The sequence below is a fragment of the Vombatus ursinus genome, unplaced genomic scaffold (assembly GCF_900497805.2).
Source record: "Vombatus ursinus unplaced genomic scaffold, bare-nosed wombat genome assembly UNPS02014832.1, whole genome shotgun sequence".
Lineage (NCBI taxonomy): Eukaryota > Metazoa > Chordata > Mammalia > Diprotodontia > Vombatidae > Vombatus > Vombatus ursinus.
In genome coordinates this window covers 46,116,867-46,130,565 of record NW_020954610.1, presented here as the reverse complement: position 1 = coordinate 46,130,565, position 13,699 = coordinate 46,116,867, and the positions used below count along the sequence as shown (strand labels likewise).

The 13,699-nt window shown below is 41.7% G+C and overlaps 1 protein-coding gene across 2 annotated transcripts in view; it reads left to right on the top strand.

Annotated features, from left to right (window-relative positions):
- CUNH16orf45 (chromosome unknown C16orf45 homolog) overlaps window positions 1–13,699 on the top strand; it is a 135,998-nt gene that overhangs the window by 110,367 nt on the left and 11,932 nt on the right. The window lies entirely within an intron of this gene.

The following is a 13,699-nucleotide window of genomic DNA, read 5'->3' as shown; positions in this document are numbered from 1 at the left end:
AATGTGCTCTCTGTGTGTGTATGTATGTGTGTGTGTCTTTCTCTGTCTCCTTTAATTACCTTGTATTTGCTTATCTATGTATATTTTATATTTCCTATCCCTTACCACCACTACTACCACCACCCCTGCTCATGTAAGCACTTTAAGAGCAAGACCTATCTCATTTTCAGTTTTTCTATCTCCAGTGTTTTCATAATGTTTTACATTTACAGAGAGTCCCAAAAGTTTTAGTAAAGTTTTAAGCCTTATGACTTTTGGGATACTCTGTATATTAGGTATTTAATAAATATCTGATTAATTTAATTCATTGTAAATTGAATTGAAAAGGCTCTTCATATCTCCTTATGGTTCAGCAATCTGGTGTCTAATGGGACTTGTGAGTGACCAGTGGTCATAGGTAGCTCGGTGGATAGTGCTATACCACTGGTCATAGGTGGCTCAGTGGATAGTGCTGTACTTGGAATCAGGAAGAATTGACTTCATGCATTTATTATCTGAGTGACCTTGGGCAAGTAAATTAACCTCTGTCTGCCTCAATTTCCTCATCTGCAAAGTGGGGAATCATAATAATATCTACTTCCCAGGTTTACGAGGATAAAATGAGATAAATATTTGTAAAGGACTTTGCAAACCTTAAAAGGTTAAATAAATAATAAAAATAAATAGTAAGATTTAAATGAATAAATAATAAATAGTATGTAACAAATAATGAATAAATTAAATGTAATCAATAATAAAATTTATTATCATAGTTATTGTTAATAATAATAATTATTATTATTATAATTATAACTACAGCATGCTGCCTCTGAAAGAAAAATTAGATTTTCTGCTTGGCACATCAGTAGGACTAGGCTGAGGGTGTGGTTAATATGACCAAACCCAGATCTTCAGACCAGTTGGGAAGAAAGGTAGGAAAAAAGTCTCTCCTGGGAAAAAGACCTCTTCGTAGTCCTCAGTTAAAAGCATTTTCAGATGCCCCACCCCTAGGGATGGTGGTGAAATATCAGGGGATTGAGGGTTATTTAGACACAATCTAAAAACTACATGATTCTTAGCCATCCCTGCCTCCTTTTCTACAACCGTCACTGGAGAAGCCAAAGAAGAACTAAAGACTGTTTTGTTTTTTAATCATTGTTTCATGGATCAATGTGGCCAGCCAACTGGTGATCAACAGCTAACAAGTCTCCTACTTGGTTAGATTGGTCCTGAGAAAACCAACACAGACTATTGCCAAGACTAAACCTGAAACCTTTCCAGCATGGTATAACCTGCCAGAGTATATTCTGCTGGCATAGCCTTCAAGAACCTAGGGTAACTTTCATGCCACTATGAAGCCTTGAAGTAGGGACTTGTGGGTAGACATGGACAAGAGTCTCAAAGGATGAGCAAGCATGGAGAGGTAGAGATCTACTTTGTTGGAGGGAATAATCACATGGAGGAGATCAAAGGAGGAGATCAAAGTTCCTCTGGAGTAGAAGGAGTTTAGAATCAGGGGAGCATGAAAGTGGGCTCAGGAATTCCCCAGCTGACAGGTGAGTGGGTTGTGTTTGAAAGTAGGAGCAGGGAGTTGGGAGCAATTATAGAGAAATAGTGACAAGTCGGGGGAACTGGAGACAAATGAGGGCCAGAATGCTGAGGCAGCTTGGAATAGAAACAGTTATTAATGGGCAAATGTAAAATTGTACTGCTTCTTGATCAGATGTTTAATTGGAACTTGCTAGCTCTTCACTGATGGATGGTGTTCCCAATGGTGAATCTCTATGATAGAATTTTAAATTCCCCATCATCACTTATACATTCTTCAGGGAATGGTTTTGTGTTGCTGAAATCCAGAGCTTCTTAATTCTATTAGTGTGTGGCTGATAATTAGTGAAGTAGAGGGGTCCCTCTCTCCCAAAAGTGTGTGCTCCAGGAATTGGAGTTATTCCCTTGAGGTCAGTGATAGACTTCTCGAAGGAAGGCATTGTTTCATTTTTTTCCTTCATATCCCCACTGCCTATCACATATTTAGCTGAGTAGGCCCTTAACTAAGGTTTGAGGCCCTAAATTAATGTTGAATTAAATAGAATGTAATGCACACTTTTGTAACTACCTTCCCTGGGGATAAAGGATTACAACTTTAGAACTTGGAGGTCATCTAGTTCAACTTTCTCATTTTAGTGAGAAAACTGAGGCTCAAATTGGGAAGTAACTCACCCAAGGTCACACAGGTAGTGCCAAGTGGAAAGATTCAAACGCAGGTCCTGAGATTCCAGATCTGGGACTCTTTCCATGTTGCTCATTAGGTTTGACTGACATATAATTGGAAACACATATCAGCAACTAGTACTGGAATGGGAGAGGAGGAAAAGGAGGAGGAGGAGGAAGAAAAGGAGGAGGAGAAAGAAACTTTGGGAAATTTGGTCACAACATATTGCTGCTAGGGAAGGGCACCAACCTTCTGAAGAACTAATTGCCTCCTCCCTTACCACAAAGGAGATACTTACTTCAGTGTACGTAAGGGCAGCATGAACGCTGGAGGCAGGGTCTAGCTTTCTTTCTTGAGGAATTAGGAGGGAGTCATGGAAAAAGCATTGGATTCAAGAGTTGGAAGCCCTGGGTTTGAATTCTGGCTCCCACCATTTACTAGCCATGTGACTGTGATCTTAAGTTAATTTTCCCCAAGCCTCAGTATCCTCATAGGCAAAATGCTTGCATTACCTTAATCCTAGTGCCTTTCCTCTTTTTACTATTTCCTATTGATCCTGTATATGGCTTGTTTGTACAAATTTGTTTACTTGTCTCCTCTGTTAGATTGTGAGCTCCTTGAGGGCAGGGACTGTTTTTTGTCTCTTTTTGCATCTTCAGTGCTTTGCAGTGCCTGGCACATTTACACTTAATAAATGCTTATTGACTGATTGACTATTTTTCATACAGGCTGTCTTGACTTGTGGGAAATGTTTTGTAGGTCACAAGTGCTAAGGAAATGACACTACTTCTACTTCTACTACTACTACTACTACTACTACTACTACTACTACTACTACTACTACTACTTCTTCTTCTTTTCTTCTTCTCCTTCTCCTTCTCCTCCTTCTTGTTCCTCTTCTTCTTCTCTTCCTTCTCCTTCCCCTTCCCTTCCCCCTTTTCCTTCTCCTCCTGCCCTTCTTCTTCCTCCTTCTTCTTTTTCTTTGCTTTTCCAACATCCCTCTATTCCAGGACATGACACATTAGCTATACTCTCTCCTAGGCCAGAGCAACTTCATTCAGCTGGGATTCCAGATTGTTCATAGGTCAATAACTAGACTAACTCAGGCATTCATATACATAAATCAGAATCCACAGAACTGAGAAACCTCCCTTCCCCAGCTATTTCACTGGGCTGGACAATGGTTTACCTCTTTACAAACTTGATGACAGTACATTAAGTTACCTGGAAAGGTGCCTGAGGGCAGCAGGACAAAAATTGTCACCTGATTTGACCTGTTTGAGGTCTGGTAATTTTCCTGAGCAACATTGGTGTTGGCTGGTCAGAGCTGGTTTTGTCAGTTTGATACCTCATGAGCCACTAAGCCATGAGGGGCATTAGCTCTTCCTCCTAGGACTAGCTGTCACTCTTGACCAAGATGAACTTTGGGCTCTCAGCCTGGGGAATATATTGAGGAGAGAGAGAGAGAGAAAGTGCGAGCTCAACATTCCTACCCAGGGAAGAGAATGAGAAGAGAGAAAATTATGGATGTTACAGAAACTGACAAATCTCATTACTCCAACACCTGGAGAGCACCAGAAAGCCAGCCTCAGCCTTCATCTTGTAGTGCCACATTCCCAGCTGCAGTTCCAGAGAACTTTATCATTGACATGACTCTGGGCTAAGAATCAGGACAGTTGGGTTCTACCCCTCGCACACTAAACTTACTCTTTGGGCAAATCTCTTGGCTTCTCCCCCATCTCTGAATTGGGAATACTACATTTTTAGAAGAAATTAATCAATCAGCCAAGAATCATTTTTACATGCTTACTATTTGCCAAGTAGAGCAGTTAGGTGACACAGTGGAACAGAATGCTAGGCCTGGAGTCAGCAAGACCTAAGTTCAAATCCAGCCTCAGACACTCAATAGCTGTGAGACCCTGGGCAGATCACTTAATACTGTTTGCCTCAATTTCCTCATCTGTAAAATGAGCTGGAGAAGGAAATGGCAAACTACTCTAGTATCTTTGCCAAGAAAACCCCAAAATGGGTGATGAGTCAGACATGACTGAAAAATGACTAAACAACAACATTTGCAAAGTACAACGCTAAACACTAGGGATTCAAAGAAAGGGTAAAACAGTCTGCCTTCAAGGAACTTATGTTCTAATGTGGGGAAGAGCACTGTGTTGGGCACCTGGAAACACTAGTTCCAGCCCTACCTCTCCTTCTAATTAGCTATGTTTTAGTCAAATCACAACTCTTCCGGGCCCTAATTTTCTCTTCTGTAAAATTATGGGGTTGGACTCGTAGACCTCTTATGCCCCTTCCAATGCTCCCTAGTGACTCCTGCATCAAGCTCAACTTCCATTGCCCAACATGCCAAGTCCCTGCATAATCTGGACCTACTTTACCTATCCAAATAGATCACTCTGTTCTCTAATACACACCCTGTCTTCCAATTAAGCCAGTCAGGCTCATTACTGACCCCTTACCCCACCACCCCACTCCATTTCTACCTCTTTTCCTTTGCTCTTGCCCTTTCCTCCACTTAGAATTCTGTTTCCTGATCCTTTCTGTCACTCCAAAGTATACTCATCCTTCTAGGCCAGTTTCAAGCTTCAATTCCTCCATGAAGCCTTCTTTAACTATTCCAGTCCAAAAGATACTCACCCTTCTCTGAACTACTATAGAACATACAGGTTGTCCACATGGCTTGTCATTCAATTACTCTCTTTGTTTCTTGTGTCAGGAACTAGGTTTCCCCAGCTAGAATGAATGACAGGAAATTCTTTTGTGTCTTCTATAGTGCAACAATGCTGGATATATAGCAGGTATCCAGCTGTATTTAGCCAAAAAATATTAATTCATTGATTGAGTTCAAGCACAGAGCTGTGCTTCTTTCTGGATTCAAATCAATAAATATTTATTAGGTATCCTTGAGAAGATGCTCATTTTCACAGGAAGCTGGCAGGGAATTTTTTCTAAGCTCTTAACCACTCAGGTCAGCTTTCTAGGATACTCTAGCTGGGAGCCAAGGAGGTTAAGAGGTAAGAAAGGTAAGAGGTCATAATTCACCTGTAGCTCTTAATAGAAGCCAACAATAGAATTATTTAAGGGAGTTCTTTGGGCAGAGGATTCCTCTTGTCCAATCTATCCCTGCCTATCCTGGCTTTCTCAGCTGGCTTTGGAATAGAAATATTAGTTAGTATAGGAGAAAGGAATAGTCCCTGAGGTAAAGGGGAATATGGTCTACAAATGGAACTAGCATTTCTGGAGCCAGGTGACACCAAAAAGATCCTCCAAATCAAGAGTTCTCAACCTTTTCCTGTGGACCCCTTCAGCAAGCTGCTTAAGCCTAAGGAATCCTCCTCAGAATAATGGTTTTAAATTATTGAGGAAAATGCTCAGTTTCAGTTAGAGGTTAGTGAAAATAAAGATATTTTACTATCTAAGTTCCTGGACCCTCTGAGATCTATCCATGGACCCTTGGGAGGTCTGTAGATAACAGGTTAGGGACTTCTGCTCTAGATCATCTCAGACCCACTAATGTCTTTTGGTTGGGCACTGAAAGAAAAGTTTGAGAAATCATGCCATGGGCTTGTAAACTCCTTGAGGGAATTGAGTCTATCTTACTCAACACCTTAAATAGAGCCTTGCACAGAGTAGGCATTTAATAAATGCCTGCCAAAGAATGCAGATCAAAGTAAGTTTGTTAATTACAGAGCAGGCACTCCACAGAGCACAGTGGAAGGAGCAAGTACATTTAGAGTGGGACCTTAGGGGCAGAGACTTGAGAGAGATGGGAGTAAGGCAGCAGCAGGTAGTTGGGAATGGGGAAAAAGGTTTATACATTAGTAGCCAGGAGTTTCAAATCACTGTGATGAAGAGAGTATAAAGAGCTGGAAGCTTGCTAGCCATTGAGGAATAAGTCCAGGCAGAGTATCTGTGGTTGGAGAGAGGTTCATTGAGGGAAGCAGGAGATTATACCCTTTGAGTTCCTCCCTTAAGAACCTACCTCATGACAAGTGGTGATATTGTGTCCTGTAGGAAGTTCACCTCACAGCAGACAGGAGCAGGAGAAGGTATAGTCAGGGGATCTCTGGTCAGGAGTCAGGAGATGGCATTGTGAGGTGAGTCTGGTCCAGTCTAGCCACTGGAGCCCCCCCCCTCCCCGTGAAGACCCTGAAGGGAAGATATGTGTGTTGGGGGAGGGGAGGTTGTAAATGGATGGTGAGGGCTTGCAAGATTGTAGAGCATTCTAGGAAGGTCCTGGAAGGATGACAGAGTCATGAGGCAGGTACCAAGTTTTTCAGCCGATACAGGGCTCACTGGGCTCCTTGTGATAATGGACTTTGATTTAGCAATAGACAAAGGCAATCTAAAAATAGATTTAATCTTAGCCTTAGGGTGTTTTTATTGGATTTTTTAAAAAGCTATCTACAACTGAGTGTGGTACCCTATAAGCCCAGCTATAACTAAAGAGTCATCCTGCCCTTTTAAGGGAGAGACTTCTAGTCACTGTTCCTTAGCAGACAGGAGCATGGCCACCTGGTGGCCCTAAAGAGATGAACCTCAGAGCTAGTAGTAAAGTTCAATGACCAGCAGAGATACTGTAACTCCCAATATAGACAATGTGCCCACCAAAGAGCACAGATACACCTCCCAAAAGAAAGCAGCATAACCTCACCAGAGAACATCAGCAACCTTGCAGTTCTGGAATTGTCCTGTCATGATCATGGGTATGGCCTGGCCATGCATGAACTTCTACATGTGTGCCTTCCATGTCTCCCTCCATTCTCTCTGAATGTGTGCCTTCCTTTACCAGTAATGTAATAACCTGTGGGAGGGTATACATCATGTGCATATATGGGGAATCATTCATTATTTTATTTGCTATTTTGTCCATTTAAATACCTTTTCTTTGAACTAATGTGTGCTCTGGTTGACAGGTAAAAATGAACACATTCATGGGGGCTCATGAACTACAGTTTTAAGAGGCTGTTGACCCATTGAGTGATTTGAACCTGGGTTCACTTTTCTGGGGGCCCAAGAGTGAGAGGATGATAGTGTCTCTGTATTTTGCTGTGGGCAGACTATCTCTGAAGCATTCTATTTATTTCTAGGAGTGAGATTTTAGGAGGATATTGACAATACTGGAGTACATCTGGAGGAGGACAATCAGGTTGGCAAAGGGATTTGAAAATAGGCTTTAAGATCTGTTCAAGGAAATAAGGTTGTTTAGCCTGGAGGAGGGAAAAAGCCTTAGACAGGGAATGACATCTTTCTTCATGTGGAAAAAGAATTAGATTTGTTTTGCTTGGTCCCAGAGGGCAGAATTAGAAGCAATGGTGGGAAGTTACAGAGAGGCAGATTTCAGCTCAATGTAAGGGAAACTTCCTAACCATTAGAAATGCCTCAAAGTGGAAGGGACTGTTTTAAAAGATAGTGAGTTCCCATCATAGGGGGCACAAAGAGCACTTGTTATATGATAATATAATGTTACATAGTAATATAATAATATATCATATATGATATTTCAACTCTGATATCCTAGAACAAGCCTAAGTATAGAAGAAGAGATGAAAACCTGGCCCATGCATAGAGATAACTTAGCATTGTAGAGTTGAAAGGGTTATCTAGTCCTACCTATCTCTTCATTTTACAGAGGAGGAAACTGAGACCAAGGAAACAACTTGCCAGGAACTTTCAATAAGCTAGGTAGTGGCAGAAATAGTACTGGACTTAGGTCTCCTGTGACATGGAAAGAAGAAAAGCACAATGGTCATAAATGATGTTTCAATACCTTGGGTTTTCCTTAGAAGAAAAGGTTTCATTGTTTATGGATGTGTCACGCCAATCTATTAACTGTAACTGTACTAACACATTAGTACCAAGCATTCACTGTGAGATAGTTATACATGCATCATATACACACATTTGTACCCTCCATACATGCCTTAGTGGGTCCTCAGTGCTACCTCTGCTAAAGGGAACATTTAAAATTAGTTAAGATGGCAAAGGGACAGTTAGGTGGCTCGGTAGATAAGAGTGCCAATCCTGGAGTCAGGAAGACTCATCTTCCTGAGTTCAAATACAGCCTCAGATACTAACTAGCTATGTGACCTTGGGCAAGTCACTTAATCCTGTTTGCCTCAGTTTCCTCATCTGTAAAACGAACTAGAAAAGGAAATATCAAACCTCTCTGGTGTCTCTGCCAAGAAAACAGCCCCAAAGAGTCAGACACAACTGAAAAAACGACTGAACTGAACAAGTTGGCAAAGGACAAAGAAACACAGTGCCAAGTCTGTTGCCACCTGGCCCTAGGACATCCCAACCCACTTCAGGGCTAGAATCTAAGACCCTTAGTTCCCTTCCTCCATCCCAAGATAAGAAAATCAAATCACCAACAGAGCTTGACCCTATAGTTGGTTCCAAGAAAGGATATAATATTCTTCTTCGGGAGTTCTTAACCATTTTTGTGTCACATTTCTTTGGCATGAAGCCTGTGGACGTTTTCTCAGAATAATTTTTTTTTTTAGGCAATTGGGGTTAAGTGACTTGCCCAGGGTCACAGAGCTAGTAAGTGTCAAGTGTTTGGTCTGAGGCTGGATTTGAACTCAGGTCCTCCTGACTTTAGGGCCAGTGCTCTATCCACTGTGCCACCTAGCTGCCCCTCAGAATAATATTTTTAAATAATGAAGGAAATGCTAAATTTTAGTCACAGGTTAGTGAAAATAAAGATGTCATTTTTTGCCATCCAAGTACATGGACCCCTTGAAATTTATGCGTAGACCTTTCGGGGGTCTGTGGACCCCAGTTTAAGAACCCCTGATCTACTGTCTCTACTATCCAGTGGCCAGCAAACTCTCTTTCTCTTCTCAGAATCCCTGTGATTCAAGAGTAGAGGACCACCTAGGGAGGATTTCCTATTTGATCCTGAGCTAATAGCTGTGGGAGAGCTCCACTGAATAGGTATCTTACTCCATACCATTTCTTTTTATTTTCTTTAGAAAATAAAAATTTCTTTTGAAAATTTCCCCCATCCCCTAAGAATTCCAAAGCACACATTAAGTATAAAAAAAATAAAGCAGTTCCCCCTGGCATTTTGAGAAAACCTGCCCTTTTCTTCAAGTCTGCCTTTGTCTCTGCAGGCCTTACATTAGGTTGTAGCTTAAGTCCCTGGTGCATAAACACCGTGTTGTTTTGGATTAAATTTTGTAAAGAACCACATATTAGTCTGACAGTCCCTCCTCACCTCTCCCCACTGAATGTAGATAAAATGATGTATTTGTCTCACCTGGCCCAGCATGAAAGACTAAGGCCTGTAATAACACAAGCTGGGTTTTCTTTTTCCTCTTCCTTCATCAATCAGGGTCTTAGAAATGGTAAATCTCTCTAGACTAGAGCCCTGGAAGCTTTAGGATTGCAACACAAATACCCAATGTCAGTCACACTGAGGACAATCACTAACTTAAAAATGCTGTATTGGTTGGAGGCCCATCGAGGAAGGATAGTATAGGCAAGCAAGCACAACACCTGCAGTCAGGAAACAAGCTGTGATTCTAGCTGGATGAACTGGAGCAAGTCATTTTAACCTTTCTGAACCTCAGTTTCCAATCCTGAATGTAGCACCATTTTTGTCTACCTTCAGTTTCATGCTCTTTAAGAGTCCATTCAAACTTATATCTTTGAGCCTTCATTTACGTTAAATCTGCCTCTGACCAATCCATCTGACACTTACCTTCAAGGTAGATAAAGAGAAAGGAGTATTAAGGGTCTCTAGTAACTCCTTGATAGCAGGGACTGTCTTTTGCCTTTCTTTGTATCCCCAGAACTTAGCACAGTGCCTGGCATACTTGCTCGATGCTTGATGTTTATTGGCTGACTCCCTAGCCACAGATAGCCATCTCCACCTGGTCTCTCAGGAATATTTGTCTCAGCTCTCAACCCTGAGTTATTAGAGTGAAAGGGGAAGAGAGAGGGATAGTGATATTCTTGGTCTCCTAAGGTATCTTTCCCTGGAGTTCTGCCTTGGGTTGGGGATCATAATGGAGTAGCTTGAATCTTCTCCATGTGGTCTCTATACATCAATTACAACTCAACATTGCTCTCTTGTCCTCCAATTGCCCCACTGGTCTGGCCTATAAGTGTTTCAGTAGGGGGGAAAAAGAAAAATTAAAAACTTCTCTGGGTCCCTGAAATAGTCAAGTCAACAAGTATTTATTAAGCACTCACCATGTGCTAAGCACTGGGAATATTTGTTTGTTGTTTGTCCTTCATTTTTTCTTTTTTTGTTTATTTTTGTTTTGGTGAGGCACTTGGGGTTAAATGACACGCCCAGAGTCACACAGCTAGTAAGTGTTATGTGTCTATGGTCAGATTTGAACTCAGGTTCTCCTGACTCCAAGGCCAGGGCTCTATCCAATGCGCCACCTAGCTGCCCCCTTGTCCTTCATTCTTGAAGAGGACCATGACATCAGGAAGGTGATGCCATGACTTGCAAGTGAATTGGATTTAAGTGAGGCAGGGCTGTGCAAAGTCACCAGCCTCACTTTCTTCTCCTGAGCCATCTGGGTCCAGTGGCAAGATATAGATCAGGAGGACTGGAGATGGCCCAGACTGGGAATACAAATACACACAAAAAGAAGGACAGGCCCTCCCCTTAAGAGGCTAATATTCTGGAAGGGGAAGACAACACAGAAAAGAAACCTGAAAATGGAGTGGGCAGGGTGGAGATGGCTCAGGGTGCTTGGTACAGGGCCATATTGTAGAGAAAGTCTGGAGAATCAAGACTGCAGCCTGGGTAAAGACATGGTTGGCCTGGGCATCCCCCTTAAAATGGTGGTTCTGGGAGGAACCAGCCAGTCAGAGGGAACAGCTGCAAGGGTGAAGGTTATTTCCAAAGTGAGAAGTAGTCCAGGGTGGAGGGAGCTTCCAGGGGGAAGAGGTTTTAAAATAAAAAAAGTCCTAGAGTGGAGTCAAGACGGCAGAGTAAAAGCAGTGACTTGCTTGAGCTCTCCCCCAAACCCCTCCAAAAAAAAAGTCCAAAAAAAAAAGAATCAGGAATGCAGCCTAGAGAAGAATAAAGATATGGTTAGCCTGGGCATCTTCCTTAAAATGCTAGGAGAACCCATAGCTAGAGCTTGACCCAATACTCAAAACAGCCTCACTGAAAAACAAACCCAAAAAATGTAAAAAATAAAAAGAGAATCCCAGATCAGCCCCCACAAATGTGATATCCCCACACTCATGGCTTTTTTAGGGGTCTTCAAACTAATAGCTTCAAGCCCTTGTTTCCACTGAATCTCCCCCAGGCCAATCCAGCAGATACAAGTTCAAAACAGAAAACATTTAATGAAACAGAATGCAAGGCAAATAACAAGGGATGCTATAGAGTATTTGGCACTCCCAGCACTTATCCTTGAATAGCTGCCTCCCCAAATCTCTGGACATATCTACTCCCCCATTCTTGCTTCTCCCTCTGTCAATTACAAGCCTGCTTTTCATTCACGCCATTGAGACTTCCATCCTCTTTCTAAATTAGGCATGCCTAGTTATAAGGGAGAGCTTCTAGATGTGGCTAATGATGGAGTAGGGGGGAGGAGGGAGGGAAGGAGAAAGAAGAAGAAGGGAGGGGAAAAGGAGGAGGGGGAAGGATAAGGGAGGAAGAGGAGGATGAAGAGGAAATGGATATAAACAAAACATGTTTTTTTAAACATACTGAAGAGAATGGAAGGGGATACATGAGCAGAGTAGTTTTGTTACTACCATGTTAAATTTAATATACACTTTAAAAACCAAACTAGATAAATGAAATTCATTTCCATTTATAATCCCATTTTTATCTTCTCTTTTGCATGTTGAAATGTTCATATTTATTGATGTTTATAAAAAAGAAAATTTATATTAAAAATAAACAGGGCAAACTCAGCTCATGCACACAGTCTTCCAGGAAATGTAGTTTAGAGACTTCCCTCAATCAATGAGGCTCTCTCCAAAGCACTTTCGGAACATGGACTGTTCCTCAATGTATAAAATGGAAATTTTTTACTACCTACATCCAAGGTTTGTTGTGAGAGAAACATTTAAAAAACCTGGTTACTAAGTCCAAATGACACTTACTATAGCTCTGTGTTCTTGGGTATTTCACTGGGACTTTCTTTAATCCTCGTTTTCCTTTTCTGAAAAATGAGGGGAACCTCTGCTTTACACATTTCATAAGATTTCTGTGAGAACCAAATGAGATCATATAAAAGTACTCTATGTAAAACTAGCACCCTCCCTGGAGCTAGTACTTTGTATTTCCATCATAGATATACTTTATATCTATTTGTAAAGAGATACTTTGTACCTACTTGTCATTATCTTGGTATGTGTTGTTTCTTTCCAGGAAGCTATAAGCTCCTTAAAGGGCAGGGTCTATTAGGGTTTTGCTTCTGTGTCTGCAGAGCCTGATACTGTCTTTTTCTTATTCAGTCGTGCCCAAACTCTTTGTGACCCCATTTGGGGTTTTCTTGGCAAAGATACTGGAGTGGTTTGCCATTTCCTTTTCCAGCTCATTTTACAGATAAGAAAACTGAAGCAAACAGGGTTAAGTGACTTGTCTAGGGTCACTCAGTAAGTGTCTCAGGTCACATTTGAACTCGGGAAGATGAAATCTTCCTGACTCCAGGTCGGGTACTATATCCACTGTGCCACGTAGTTGCCCAATATTATCATTATTGAATGAATGATATAATTAAATGGAAAGGATTTTATTGTTATTGGGGATAGATTAAAAACTATTGTTAGAATTTTGGGGCTTTCAAAAAGGAGAGGGACGGGACTTGTGATTTTATTGACATGGAACTCCTTCTACCAATGCAAGGTGGCACCTTCTCTGTAACTTAGAATCTTAGAGCATTTCCTGGAGCACAGAGAGGTCCAGTGACTTACCCGTGCTGATAACACAGCTAGTATGTGTCAGAGACAGGACTTGAACCCTGCCCTTCCAAGGTTTAAGGCTGGTTTGATTTCACACCACTCTGCCTCTCAAGCTTTCAAAATGGGCTGCAATTTAAAGCTGCATAAACTAAAGATTAGTCACTTGTCATCATTGTCTCTCCTTGCCCCTCTGCCCCTAATTTCCTTCCCTCTCCCTTCTCTTGTCTGCCTAGTCCTTTCTTTCTCCTATGAAAAATAATAAAGCTGCGCTCTCAGTCAATCCCAGCACTTTAGGCTGACCTCACTTCTCTCTGAAGAAAAGGGCAGGGGTCTGTTTTCAGAGCAACACAAGGGAGGCACTAATGAAAAAGCAGCTAATGAGGAATCTGCGGGAAACATTTGCATCCATCTGGCTTGGCACAAACAAGCCCGAGGGGTAGCAGGCACCTGCTAGAATTCCCTGCCCCCCCCCCACCTTTCTTTTTCTAAAATAACATCTCAAGTGGCTTTGGTCACAGACACCTGGTCAGTTGGGGATGAAGTGATTGACTCAGGCTCCTGGGATCAGAGGGAGAAATTCTCAAGTAGCTAAAAGCACATTGT